Genomic DNA, 14,505 nt, shown 5'->3' with positions numbered 1-14,505 from the left:
GGTTACATATACATCAACATTATTCTTCAAAATTTTGCTGTTTTGTTTGTTCCCCCCTCCCATGACACCCCCCCGCCCCCATGTTTCTTCCTACCCTAGAAGGTGGAAAGTAGTATGAAATATGAATTCACAGGAACAACATGCACAGTTACCATACACAGATAGTGCTACCATAATGATACATCAAATCAAGAATTCAGAATTGGAACATTTCAGAATTGGAAATTACCAAAATTTAGGATTTTCTAAATTATGAGGAATTAATTTTTTAACCTTAATTATGCTATTTTAGTAGAATCCTTGTTATTTAAGAGGTGGTTTTAAGCTGCTTAGGACAGCAATCTCTTCTCTTCCCTCATTTTGTTTTTGTACTATACCTTCATACAAGACAGCTATAAAAACCATCAAGAGCAATAGGCTCTTCAGGCTGATGGCTCCAAAGCCTGGTACCAGAACAAAGGTGGTGCAGTGTCAGATCTTTGTTCCCTGTGTGAACAAGTACCCAAAAGGGGAATGAAACATTTTCTATGTTGTGGAGATCTGTGGGTGACTTGGAGTGGTGAGCTTCAGGACTCTTTTACTCTGATCTAGCTGAGGAAGAATGTGTCACCTGCGCTTTTGCTCATTTCCTCATGATAATACCTCTACAATCCCTTGTGCTTCTGGGTTGTCTGAGTCCTTTTTATTCTTTGTTATGAATGATTTGCATTGGAAGGAACCTTCAACATCATCTAGTTCCAAACCCTTGCCCTGGGCAGGAACAACTTCTTTCTCACTAGAACAGTGGAAAGCGCTCAAAACTCCATCCAATCTGGCCTTGAATGCTTCCAGGGATGGGGCATGCACAACTACTCTAGGCAACCTCTTCCAGTGCTTTACCACTCTTTCAGGAAAGAATTTATTCCTAATGTCTTGTCTAAACTCACCCTCTTTCAGTTTAAAGCCATTCCCCTTGTTCTGTCACTCTACACCCTTGTTAAAAGTCCCTCTCCAGCCTTCTTGTAGGCCTCTGTTTTGTACTGGAATGTGCTTCCTGTTTTCTTCTCCAGACTGAGCAACCCCAGCTCTCTCAGCCTGTTTCTACAGAAGAAACCATCTTTGTGGGTTCATCTGGACTTGCTTCAATGGCTCTATGTTTGTCTTACATTGGGGCCCCCAGAGCTGGATGCAGCACTCCAGGTGGGGTCTCATGAGAGTGAAGTAGAAGGTGAAAATCACCTTTGACCTGCTGGTCACGTTTCCTCTGGTGCATCCTTTTGGCCTAGCTGTATACAGGGGACCCATTTTCAACTCTTCAGTGGGTGCTTTTTACTGCTAAATACCTTTCTTTTTAACCTCGCCTTGCTCCTATGAGCCTGGAGGTTTCACTTCTGGCAATTCATGTGCTGCTTCCTATACCCTTCACCAAGTTCCTGCTCCCATTTCTCTCCACTCCTTCCTCTTGTAAGATGTGTCCCTTCCTTGCTACTTCCATGTACCATACTAACCATGTTTCTGAATCCCAGTTCTCTTATCTGCCTCCTTCCCCGCTCTTATTCTATTACCTCCTCTAGGGAGATCTCCCAAGTATGATCACCAGCTCTGTGTGTGATAAATATTTATTCATCTACCACCTTACATAGCCGGGTCTGATTTTAGTGAACTTGAAGGTGATCAAAATAAGAGACAAAACTTGAATGAATTCTACAAAGCTATTTGCTGCCTCTGAGAAGCTGGTTGCTTGGTTGGGTTTTTTTTTAATGTTTTTTGGTTTTGCTTTTATTTTTTTTTCAATTTGATTTGTTGGTTGTTGTTTTTTTTTTTTTTTTTTTCCCCAGAGTATTTCTTTAGTTGTATCATTTTCAGATACAAATATTATGTGGAGGCTGCTCTTGGTGCCCCCATTTTTCTTGTGAATAGTTTTGTTTCCCAGTCCAAGATGGGATGTCTGGCAAATGACCTTCCCCTAAGAGTCCATTTGTGCTGAAAAAGGCAGAGCTGGAATTAGAGTCAACGTAACTGTCAAGGCAATTCTGCACCCAAGTTAACAGTGACCTACTAAATAATGTGGCTATAATGCTATTTTTTTTTCTCCATATAGCATTGGAGTGAGGGGATAGTCTCAGCTATAATGTGTTGCAAAGTGTGGACCATGGAAATTTGCTTCACTATAACTATTCACCAGCTTTAGGGTGAGTGCAGTAGCTGTGTACTAAATGTCCACTATTAACAAATAATTTATAGCCCAGGTGAATCTCCAACAAAACATCACCAATCTCATGTGCTAAATGTGTGACAGAGACAAATATAGTAAAAATCTCCAGGGCCTTCTTACTTCCTGCCTGCCAACTTCATAATGTGGAGACCTTATCACATATAGTATGACAATGTGTGTTTTTCCCCTGAGCTTCCTCCCAGGCATTGGGACTTTGGTCATCCTTCTGCCCAGGAGACTTTATAAGCTTGACACCTTCGTTGAAGGCAGAGCATATGAAAATGAACTGCAATGCAGCATTGGTATGAAAATGATTTAAAATTCTGTCATTATCACAGTTTAGCATTGTGGCCAGAGCTTTTCCTTAATTACTCCCTAGAGGGAAAAACTGCTGATACTATAACTAGATTGAGGCCATCTACTAAATCCAAAGCCCTTTTTTAATTCAGAAAATTAAATATTTATTGTCCACAGGAGCATTTTGTTAAAAATAAAAAGAGAGACAGAGGAAGAAATAAGTTTGTGGGGTTTAGTCCATCGCCCCATGGGTGTGGGTTGGCAGATATAGATGTCCATTGCCTCAAGAGGTCAGACTCCCTGTTGGCAAAAGCAATCGGATATCTGACTCCAGAGAGGTTAAAAAGGTAAATTGTAGTTATGTATATTACAAGACTGCACAGCTCTGAAAGTTGAATTTCAGGAGCCCAGCAGCAGTCATTTGATCTATACCCTCTCACTTTAAAGATATTGTTTAAAGATTTTTTAAACCTCAGCTGCAGAGGACATTTCATGTGAACTCCATAGACTTCAGAGCATTAAATTTGTTCTGAATGTCTTTGTGATAACTTAGGCCAGCATATTCTAGCCTTGATTTTAACCTTTGCTTTCGTGTGTCATCCTGTATGATGATGAAACTTTTTCCTGACTTTCCTATGCTACTCTATTCATAACTTCCATTTCTCCATATTTCCATGTACTCTTTTTCTCCATCTTCTTTAAATAGTTTTACAATGAATAACTGTCTTAACAAGGTGCATGTACTTTCCAAGTGAGAGCTGTCCTGCGGTCATTAGCTCTTAGTTTAGCAGATGACATTCTAGCAGTGATGAGATCTTGGTATTACTCTTAATCTTGCTTCTAATTGGGTATACAATTTTAGGCAAGTCTTGTCTGCTGGCATCAATTTCTAATGAAGGGGAGATTAAAATGGACAATTGGTAACTTGACTGAAGAACAATCTGGCACACAGGGCAAGAAGGCCCAGTTACAAGAAGGGGTTAAATTGGCTGAAAGGAATGCCAGAGGCAGAACAGATTCTTTGCAGGGGTGGAAAGTTTCCCTTGGTGGTGAGAGAAAAAACAGCCTCAGCATTGTCTTGCGGCCATTGTGGATTGCAAGTGCTCAGGGGCCACCTTTGGGCAGTAGAGCCAGGGCTGGGATGAGGTGTCCAGTGCAATAGCTCCCAGGATGGTGCTAATGCAAGAGTATATAATGAATCTGCTTGTGGCATATCTTTTCAGACTCCACATTTGAACTGCATAGTGTGGTAGGACTCTGCCCAGTGCATTGTTTATTACATTTTTCTTTTATGTTCAAGTATACAAATGTGTTTTTAATTCATCTTGAGGGATACCATAAAAATTTCTTAACACTTTCCTAGTGTTTGTCTCTTCCATGTATGGTTTTCCTTTTTCAGTATGAAGGACACTCTTACCATGTGATTTTGATGTGGTTTTGCACAGGAAAACACAAACTTTCCTGGGGCTTAGTGCTGATGGTAAAGGACAACTGAGCAAAACACACTAAAATAAGATTCACAAGATGAGCTCAGCTTTTCACAAATTAAAATAAACTCTCAGTTCAGCTGGCAACATTTTTCTGGAATTCAAATGTTCTGCAGATCTTTTTAAGCAATATAATACTTAGCAGGCCCTTGCATGGGGAGCAGACTTCTTTCCTCTCCCTGTAGACTTTCCCAATTCATCTTTTTTTTGGTTTTAGCTTTGTTGCCTGAATAACAAGTCCTGTGTAGATGAACCAGTTTTGTTCAAGTTTAGAAAGATTACAGTTTGGGGATTAACACAAGTGTAGGAAGGGTCAGGGAAAGTGAAATTCTCAGAGACTTTGAAGAAATAGTGCAAAAGGGAATAAATGCAATGAAAGTAGGGATATCAGCCTTGCCTCAACAAGAGCCTGTAATTTTTGTAGCTGTAGTTGCCTATTGCAAGATGCAATCCCAAGGAAGATGAAGGTATAAATAATTTTTTTTTATGTTGTTAAGCTGTTTCTCTAAGGCCTTCTTTCAGGGTTTACCTGGAGCCAAGAGGTTTGTCCATATCAAGGTCTTTCTGTAAAAAGGCTTTGTTTTAACTAACCCTAGACTTACTGATCTTGACACTTCCAGTAACGAGAGCTTGTGTTCTGGACTTAATAGGCCTTTCTGGAAGAATGGATAGGAAAGCTAAGCTTAATTGCTTCATTTAATTTTCATAAAGCTTGGTAATTTTCAGTGAGTGTCTTTACGCTAGCTCTCAAGCCAATTTTTAATTATTTAGCAAAACATTTAAGCACATACTTTGATCCATGCTATTCATCAAAGCACTTTAGAACCTGCTTATGTGCCACTTGAACAGGTTGAAAGAGATGCTCAAGTGTCTGCTGAATAGGGAAAGTTTATAAAGTCGGGACCATAAGAGGGAGCTGCTTGAATACAATGATCAGAGATACCAAAAAGTGACCATCTCTGTCAGCATTGCAAAGATTTGAGACCAGAGTTGAGTACATAGCAACGTAAATGCCCCCCAACACTTCCCCTCATATGCTTTGGGCATATTTCACACACAGTCTTCAGCTGGTTTTGCTCACAAATTGATTTTTTGTGTGTGTCTGTGTAATTTCAGTGTCACCAGCCTGGTGTGCCTGACACTGCAGTCTTTTTCAGAAGCAATAAGCCATGCAGTCTGATGTAGAAACAAGTCTCCATGGAGCTAATCGGCTTTGGTTTTTTTGCTCTGAGCACTTGCTGTTTTTTTTTCCTTGCAGTGGTATTGGAGCACTGTGTTAACTCTAACAGAACTACTGATTGACAAACTAATGCCATGGAGTTGGCCTATAAGCTAAACTATGAGAGTAACTTAAATCTTACTGTGTCAGAGGGGCAAAAGATAAACAAGCTCAGTTGGGGTTACAGTAATTTTTAGATTAATCATACTTTCACTTTTCAGTGTTTTAAACAGTAAATGATTTTAGGAATATTGGACCAGGGACTTGGCTGAGGGCACATCTCTGCTTTCACACTATGCTATTTATTACCAGCTCAGGCCTAATTTTTTTAGGCTGCTCTGGAATACAACATGTATTTTTATCAAGTCATTGATGTGGTTGCAGCAAGTCAAAATAAGCCAGGCTAAGGTAATATACTGAACTTTCCTATGCAGATTTTCTGTCTGCAATCCCTGTAGCTAAAGCATATCTCCAGAGAGCAGCACAAAAACATAGATGCTTTTTGCTCTTTTAGTATTTTCTTTTGTTCTTGTGATTTCCTTTAGAGAACTAGGGTGTTGTCTCTGCATAATATCTTTAAAATTCCAGAGAAATTAAGAACCTTTATTGACCAAAACTGCAATGACAAAATTCATTTCACTGGCAAGGCAAGAGGTCCTTGGGGTTTTGAGTATGTGTAGAGCATCACATATGTTCAGGCAGGAGTTGTGGGGTATTTTATGAGGAGGCACAGATATTTTAAGGCACACTGGACTGCCCATACAGACTTGCTGAAGAATTAATAATGAAACTTGAATTTCAACAGTTTTGTTCACAATAGAAGTATAATCCCTCAAAATAATAAAAAAAAACAAAAACAGTGGGTGAAAAAAAAAAAAAAGAAATAAAAGGATAGGTTTCCAGGATAACAAAGGAAACCTGGCAGTCTATTAGTGGGATGACTACAGCAGCTGACAGGCTGATAGACTGCTCCACAATCCCAGCACACCTGTGTGGAGCCACCTGTCATAGGAGTGAAAAATGTATCCTCAGTTATAGAACTGTAAATTCAGCAAAAATTCTGTAGGGGATCAGAGGAGTGAAATGGCCCTCATGCTAAGTTTTTGTTGCCATAAGATTTCTCACCTTAGGAAAACAAAAAAAAAAAAACCCACAAACAACTCACTCATAAGTAGTTTTGTCATTTTTACAATGTTGGGGCTACTAGAAAAACATATCACCATAGTAATGAAAAATGTCCACATCTAAATTACTATGTATAGTCTATGTAAGTTGGTTTAATCAGGTAAAAATACTCTCTATATATTTATTTACCTGAAAAAAAAAACCAAACAAAACAAAAACAAAAACAAAAAAAACTTCAGGAAAATGGTGAACTGGAGAGTGGAGGGAACACAGGACAGGAAAATCAAGGCTTGAAGAGGGATCAAGGAGGAATTATCCTGTACTCACTGTGGATGGTAAATGCTTCCTAGCTTTCAAACTAATACCACAAATGGACTATGCTACAGAAGAGATTAAGGCTATGGTCAAGGGCTATAATCTACATAAGAAATCTACTGGATAAAATTCTCAGATAATTTTAGGAAACTGAGGGTACACCAATGGACATAAAAACAGTCCTTATTTATAGAATCCTGGAATGGTTTGAGTTGGAAGAGAAATTAAAGTTCATCTATTTCCAACCCCCTCTACTATGGGTGTTGATAATTGATCCAAATAATTTGACTTCAGGGAAAATTCTTACATAAACTGATTTCTGCCTGTTTCCTAAGCTCATGAAAGCAACTCTTTGCCTAAAAGAATTTTGTGGGCTTGGCAAGCCAGTTTACACAGCCCAGTGTTTTCCATCTAACTGTGGCATGCTCCAGTACTGCAGTGGGAAGTGAAATAAAAACAGCAGAATCTAGTTGTGGAAGGGCTTTTTCCTTGTAATTGGTAGAAGGTTCAAGCATAATTGCTTGTAAAAATGATGTAAACAAAAGATGATTGAATCTCCTCCAAGGCACTTAAGTTATCAGCACATCAGGTACCAAGGACTCAAATTATAAATTTAATTTCTCATTGCTGGGATTTTGTAAACAGTCCCTTTCAGAAATTTAGAAAACTCACATCCTCAAATGGCATTGATCTCTTCTCCTGATGACTCTTCTTAATAATTTCATCACTCTCCATATGATTAGAAGTTTCCTGTATTCATTTACCTCCAGCAGAGTCTAGTTTTTGCCTTTTGGTTTACACTTTGCTGCTGTTTTCATATTTACCCCTACAGCATGTTATTAAGGAATTAGCATATAGCATGTCAGCCTTTGGGTAAATGTGACAATCAGCTCATGTAACTTCATGTTAGATCTTTCATATCATGGCTATTCCCATAACCAGGCATTATACATTTCCTTTACCTGCTGTGGTATAAATTTACTTTTGTTACCATAACTATCCCAAGCAAGTGTTCCCAAAGACAGTAACATCTCATTTCAGACGCTGTTACTGTATGAAATGCTTTCCTTCTTATAAATATTTTGCTTTATGTAAACATGCTAAACCCATGTTAATTTTCTCACAGCTGGAGTAAATGATGGGCGTTTCCTTAAAGCCTCCAGCTGATGAGCCCAGTTCCAGATTTATGTCTTGAAGTATTTATATTCAAAGTACCTTTACATCTATTCATCTTTGAATGGATAAATTTGTACTTTTGGCTGTTCAGTACTACTCACGCCTTCATATTTTTGGTTGTGTTGTAAGCCAGAAGAGAAAGGTTTTGTCATCTTGTTCCCTTTCTACTGATGGTTCACATAAGGAACTTCTCCCATAATCCTGTATGCAAGACATGGAGGCTAAATACTGGAATGAGAAAGACACAGGAAGGGGGCACATTTTATTGTTAAATGTTTTATTTATTGAAAAGTACAAATCTGGGTTAACTTCATCTATTTATGAACCCAAATATACTTTGATTCCCTATCCAGCATTCACCCAGAAAAAAAAAAATTGGAATGTTTCATTGAAATAAAAAAAATCCTTGTCTATTTTGATTTTAAATAAAATTGTTTTTATTTTTAAAAAAGCAGTGCTTCTCTAACTCAGAAACATAATGGGGTGATTTGAGAATATTGACAAAACCGCAGATGTTTGCTTAACAATGCTTTCATTTTCACTAGAATCCAAAATTTTTTCCTTTTATGTAACCTGAAACCAAACTCAGGCAGCAAGTGAAAACCAATCGTATTTGTACAGCTTTAGTTGATATTAAACTGCTCCTATTTCTTGAGGTGATAGCTGTGCAGAGAGTTCATAGAAATCTCACCCCTTGTGCCGTATGTTTCTTTTTGTAACTCATTCTTTGCTAAGCAGTAATAAATTTCATTCTTTCTAAGAAGTTTCCCAATTGGTAGTTTTCCATGGAAGCTCAAACATTTGTCAGAAACTGTGGAACCACTGAATATAAAATGTCTCCTTCAACTCCTCTTCATTTTTAATCAACTCCAGCCACAGAGTTCTGCAGAAGGAGCCCTTATGTTGCTGCAGTTGCTGAATATTCTAGGACATCATACCTAATCAGAAAGTCTCGCTCAGGACTGAGATGGAAGCTGTGATCAGCTGCAGGCTTTCTTTCCTTATTGTTTATTTATTTCCTTGCATTAAGAGCAAAATGGAGAATATTCCCATATTTTTAAATTCAAAACCTAAGTACCTTGATAGTTATAAAGAATAAGAAGTTTGTGGTAAACATTTTTGGCTGGAAAAAAGCAGACCTGGTTTCAGTTCTTGTCTGTAACACTACTTTTCAGTGTGACTTTGGTCAGCTCAGTAAATCATTCTGAGCTTAGTTCCAGCCAGCTGTAATGCCAAGAGAATAGTGTTTCTTTTCTTCCACCTGTTCTGTAATTTATTACAAACTCTTTGAGGCAGCAACTGATTTTTCTTGTATGGCACTTTCTGTGAACACTTAGCCCAACTTTCTGGAAATAATTAATTTTTCAGTTCACAATCATTCTAAGTACTATAAAAATTGTATGTGGGTTAAAAGAACAACTTTCCCCTGTCTACTGCATTAACCAGGTAAAAAGTAAATTTTGGTTGAGTACATTACAAACCATTAATTTTGCAATTTAATGTTCAAATAAACTGTAAGGAAATAGAAATGTAAATAATAGTTTAAATATATATAGTATTGTATGGCTGAAATCTAAGTTTGAATTAAAATTAGGAGAAAATTTTATGACTAGAGGGATATTTTCAGTTTTTTAAAATTTTTTTCTGGAATGAATGTCTGAAACATTAGAATTATAGTTCTTCTAAAAGAACATTTTTCAGGGTATGATCCAAAATTTGATCCAGCTCTGTCCAGCATGGTAAAAACCTGATTTTTTTTTTTTTTTTTTTTTCTTTTTGGCAGGGGGGAACTGGAGGTAGTCTGTAGCAGTATGAGATATTGACCTCACCACATTTTAAACTCAGCCCTTCCCTGTAGGGATATAATGAGGACTCAGAGTCTGACCTGCTGATCAGGTAAGGGAGTTCAGAAGCCATTTCTTCAGCCTTTTGAAAAATTGCCCTTAAATTTGGTAGTGATTTCCTGTGTGTATACATGTGCATGTCCTGACATGGCTCAAACACTGAAGTAATAAGGAAATATTGACTTCCACCCAGATGTCTGCTTCACTGAGCAAGTGTTGGTCAATGGATTGATGCACTATTAGCAAGCATCTGACTCCCTGCTAGGGGAGAACTTCCTGCAAACTAACAAGCATTTCTTTGCAGAAATGTCTTTGGAGTAAAGTAAGGGAGCATATGTGGTTACTGGATATCAGAAAGAATTCTCTTTTGTTATTTGAAAGACATTTTTAAAAATACATCAGTTTTAGCATTTTAATTAATTCTAGTGGTTTTCATGATGCCTAGATTAAGATGTGTGGACTTTTAACCCATTAATGTATCCCTTTAAGTCAGAAATGTGACAAGCTGTGCAGTATTAACACCAAAACTATTCAAGGGATACAAAATCTAATACTGCAGTAGTAATGTTATCTCCACTGGGCTACATTAGTCAGTGTGGACTACATTCAGCCAAAGGCTTGACCAAAACTCTCAAAGAGTGAATATAAATTCCAATTAAAGTCAGGATCCCAGCTCCATCTGCTCTGAATCAGTGTAATTCCACAAAAAAAAAAAAACAACAAAAACAAAAACAACAAACAAAAAAAAAAAAAAAAAGGGAAAAAAAAGAAAAAAAGTTGGTATAGTGTCAGTTTGTACATGCTGACCCCACAGGCTTGGCTCAGTTTAAACCTCTGTTAAATGTGGATGTGGACGCTTTCAGAGAATAGCCCTGCAGCATACTTGGCAAGTGGGTGGATAGATAATACCCTGACACAGAAATACTTCTTGGACATGTGCTTAAATGCTGTTGCTAATGAAGCTAATGGTAAATTTACATCCACTGGAGGCAATCTTTGTCTGAGCCTCTACATTCATTTCTGAGCATGAATCATGATTTTATTTGACTTAGATTTTGGTGCTGATTTGAGGGAGATGCGTTTCAAAGTGTGGATTTTCTCTGTGCATGCATAGTCCTTGCTGTGAGATTGAATTTCATGGGCCTTGTGTGACTCCTTCAGTGCATCTGTTAATGGTTGCTGATGTACCACAGCCTCGCACTCTTAACTGCTAACAAAATTGCTCAGGGTTTCTGTGCAGACATGTTAGAAGGCAATGGCTGGCTTCCTATGTGTCAAAAAAAAATGTCTTCAGAAACAGTTCAGTGGTAAAGTCACAAGTTAGAATTGTTTATCATCATCAATAGGCTGAACTAATAGCTTTTGTCATGAGAAACGTTAAGATTAAATAGGAGTGTAGGGGAGGAAAAGCTTTTATCTTTGGAAGTGCTTGCATGCATAGTGTGTTAAATAGCATATCTTTTCACATGGTATGACATCCAGGTATGAGGAATACCTAAAGGACTTGCTAACATCACTGGTCTACAGTCTGCAGGAATTAGTACAGTTGGAAAGGAACACAGACCTTGCTAAAATACAGCATGATCTAAACTTCTTCAGGTTGTTTTAAAAGCAGGGCTCTGATGACACAGACTCAGTAAAAATTTCAGTGCACCTCCTGTAGAAACAGAGTGTGTTAGATCATCAGTTGTGGAGAAATCTCAACTGGGTCATTGCATTTCTCAAGCTTTTCAAAATTCTTCCTACTTTTTCATGGGGAAAATCTTGTTTCAGTTGTATATGGGATTTTTCAGGCTCATATTTAGTCTGTCACATTATGTGCCTGTGTTTTCTTTTGCCATGGACAAGGTTATATAGCTGTGACACATATAAATTGTTTATTATGTGGCTAGGACATGAGAGAAAAAGTGCACCTGAGAAGAAATAGATCTATTGTAATCCTGTGACTGCCTCATTTATCTTTTGCTATTGACTCTAAACTCTACCTTTTCTGGGATTTATTTTCTGTTCAACTTTCAGGACCAGCCAGTCTTGTAATACACATCATTAAAATTTATCTTCTAGGAGTTATGTGTGTGTGTATGCATATATGTATATATACATATGTATGTATGTATGTATGTATATGTATATGTATACATCCTTTGTTTAAAACCTCCTGAAGTACAGCTTTTCTGTTAGGCATGTGCTCCACAGATTTTGCAAGATGGCAGAGCACAGGGCCTGTGGTCAGACCAGCTTCACTCTTTGTCAGCAGTGTGGCAAATCACAACACACACAAATGAATGAGCTGCTCAGGAGGTAACAGCCTGAATTATTTTGCTTTGTTTTTCCCTCTGTGCTGGAGTGGGGCTCAAGCATGCCCGCACTGTGGCTCCAGCAGAAGTTCAACAGTGTGCCGAGGCATCCAGTTTGGCTTCCCTTAGTGAGGGGAGAGCTCTGAGGGAAGCCTATAAGAAGTTACTGGGTTTTTTTACATCTTTCGCTGAAATATCCCATTACTTGCTGGGATGTATGGGCAGTCAAGAGGAACTCAACTCCTGTCAGTGCTCTGGAGAAAATCTTGCTGGACTGTCCTTTTCTTTTTCAAAATGAGCATGCACTTTTTGTTGCTTTGTTGATGGTTAAAGTTTTTAAAAATCCATTTAAGGCCTTATTGTTTTTTGTTTGTACTTGAACCTCTTACTAGTAAATAGATGTGTCTGTGGACAAAAGCCAAGTATATTTTCAACCTGTTTATTTACCAAAATGTGAAGGAGGAAGGAAGACTAGTGGTGCTTGAACAGTGATTATTCTAGATTCAGAAACATAAATCTGTGATGTCAAACAGGTGCTGACACTTCCTTCTAGCAATGGTTGTCAGAATAGAGGAACTCTATTAATACTTTGTCTCCTAGTAGACAAAGAGGTTTTTTTCCCCCTCTCCAGAATAGAAAGTTGTCAAGACTTAATCTATAGTGTTGAGTCCTATGTAGATGAATTTGCCTCTGGAAGACAGTGAAATGTTTTGCGTTGAGGGCCTCTCTTCTTCTCTTTCTGCCTCACTTTCCCCACACCGGCATCCTTCAGAAACTGGTATGATTTCTGACACAACCCCTAGTGCAACTTCAGTGGTTGAAGGGGTGTGGATTCATTTGGGAACACATAAGCAGGTTCCAAAGTCACATTGGCTTCAGAGCAAAAATGTTGTTATTGGATGTATGTTCTTATTATCTTCATGAATGAGAGGAATAACTAATAGGTTCAAAAATTTGAGATGCCAGGTGAAACTGCCTGAAACAAGGATAAAAACATTCATGAACATATCATGATATAATAAGAAGTTTGATATGGTTTTGGAAAAAAAAATCAACACAGTTGCACCTTCTAGCACAACATTTATGAACAATTCTACTGTTATTATTTTTTCCATGGGATGATACTGCAATTACTTTTTTCCTTACAGCTGATAAAAGCCAAAAGAATGTCTTTGTCACAAATCCTATTCATTACTGTTAGCCAAATTCTCCCTCCAAACTTTAGTTCATAGAGCAACTATGATTCTTGCCATAAGCAAAGAAAAGTTCTCCAGGTTTATGTTGTTGTGAAACAGTTGAAAGAGAAGCTGGGCCCTGTGGTGGGTCCTTGATACTTACCACAGCCCACATCCAACTGTATTCAATGCATCCTCTGGACAAGTACATGCAGGTGTTCCAATTGTACATGCCCAGGACTCGTTTTCAGGTGTAAATATCAAAAGCAAAGCAAAGCAAAGTGAACAAACAGAGTGAATTTTAAATATGAAGTAATATTGTCACTACATCTTTTTAGAGACAAATGCATATTCAGCAAAGTTAATGAGAATAAAGTGATTCTGCCAGATTATTTAAGTGCAAATTGGATTTACTCGAAGGCTATATAGAGGATGACTGTGGATTTTGTATTTTTTTTTGTTTGTTTCATTGAAACTTTGTCATTGATATCACAGATACTCCTAATTTTGATGCTATATCAGGACAGAATAGCCAGCAGAGGGAGCAAAGCCTTTTTTAACAATGAGCTGTTGGCAAGAATTATGTGACCCTATAGAGGGATCAGGAAGGAAGCAGACTTTCTCTGTGCTACTTTCTTTTGCTCAGGAATGGAAGAAGAGGTGAGGAGAAAGGTTTGCAGACTTAGAAAAGAAATAGTGTTGTGTGTTACTTTCAAACTTGAATTTAAAGCAGACCATGTTAAAAAAAATTGGAAACTCAGGCCCATAAAAATAAAATGCTACCTCACTGTGGGGGGAGGAGGAGGGAGGAAACAAAACCAAAACCAACCAACCAAAATGAACAAAAAAAATTAAGAATCAGTTGCTATTTCTTTTCTATTTGTTCATGTTTTCAATGCCAAAACCATTTTCATCTAATGTCCAGGATCATTATGAAATGTATCCTGTGGTTTTAGCCACTTACACAAAGTTCTATCACAGAGAGCTCTGTAATGAAAATTTGCTGTTAATTACTATCTAAAAGGGCCAACCACTGTAATTTCAGCACAGTCTTATTCAGTTACCATCAGTTACTGTGGCCAATCCCAAATTCTTTGGGAAAAACATAAAATTAAAAAATGAAAGAGAAAATACTGGGCTTTCGATGCCACTTCTTCTCTGCTTTTTAAATTTTTTAACTCTTCCACCTGTAGTCCTTTGGGATTGCATGTAGATGATTAAGGTCCTGTATATTAAGATGACAACAATTTCAGATCTGGCTAGTCTCTGCCCTAAGCCTGCCTTATCATCTCTGGAACAGCTGCAGATTTTTGTGCTAAGAGACTGCACCAAACACATTGAAGAGTGCATTTGGTATGCTTTCAAAGGGGTAGGCA

This window comes from Vidua macroura, chromosome 1 (assembly GCF_024509145.1).
Source record: "Vidua macroura isolate BioBank_ID:100142 chromosome 1, ASM2450914v1, whole genome shotgun sequence".
Taxonomy (NCBI): domain Eukaryota; kingdom Metazoa; phylum Chordata; class Aves; order Passeriformes; family Viduidae; genus Vidua; species Vidua macroura.
This window is presented reverse-complemented; position numbering follows the sequence as displayed.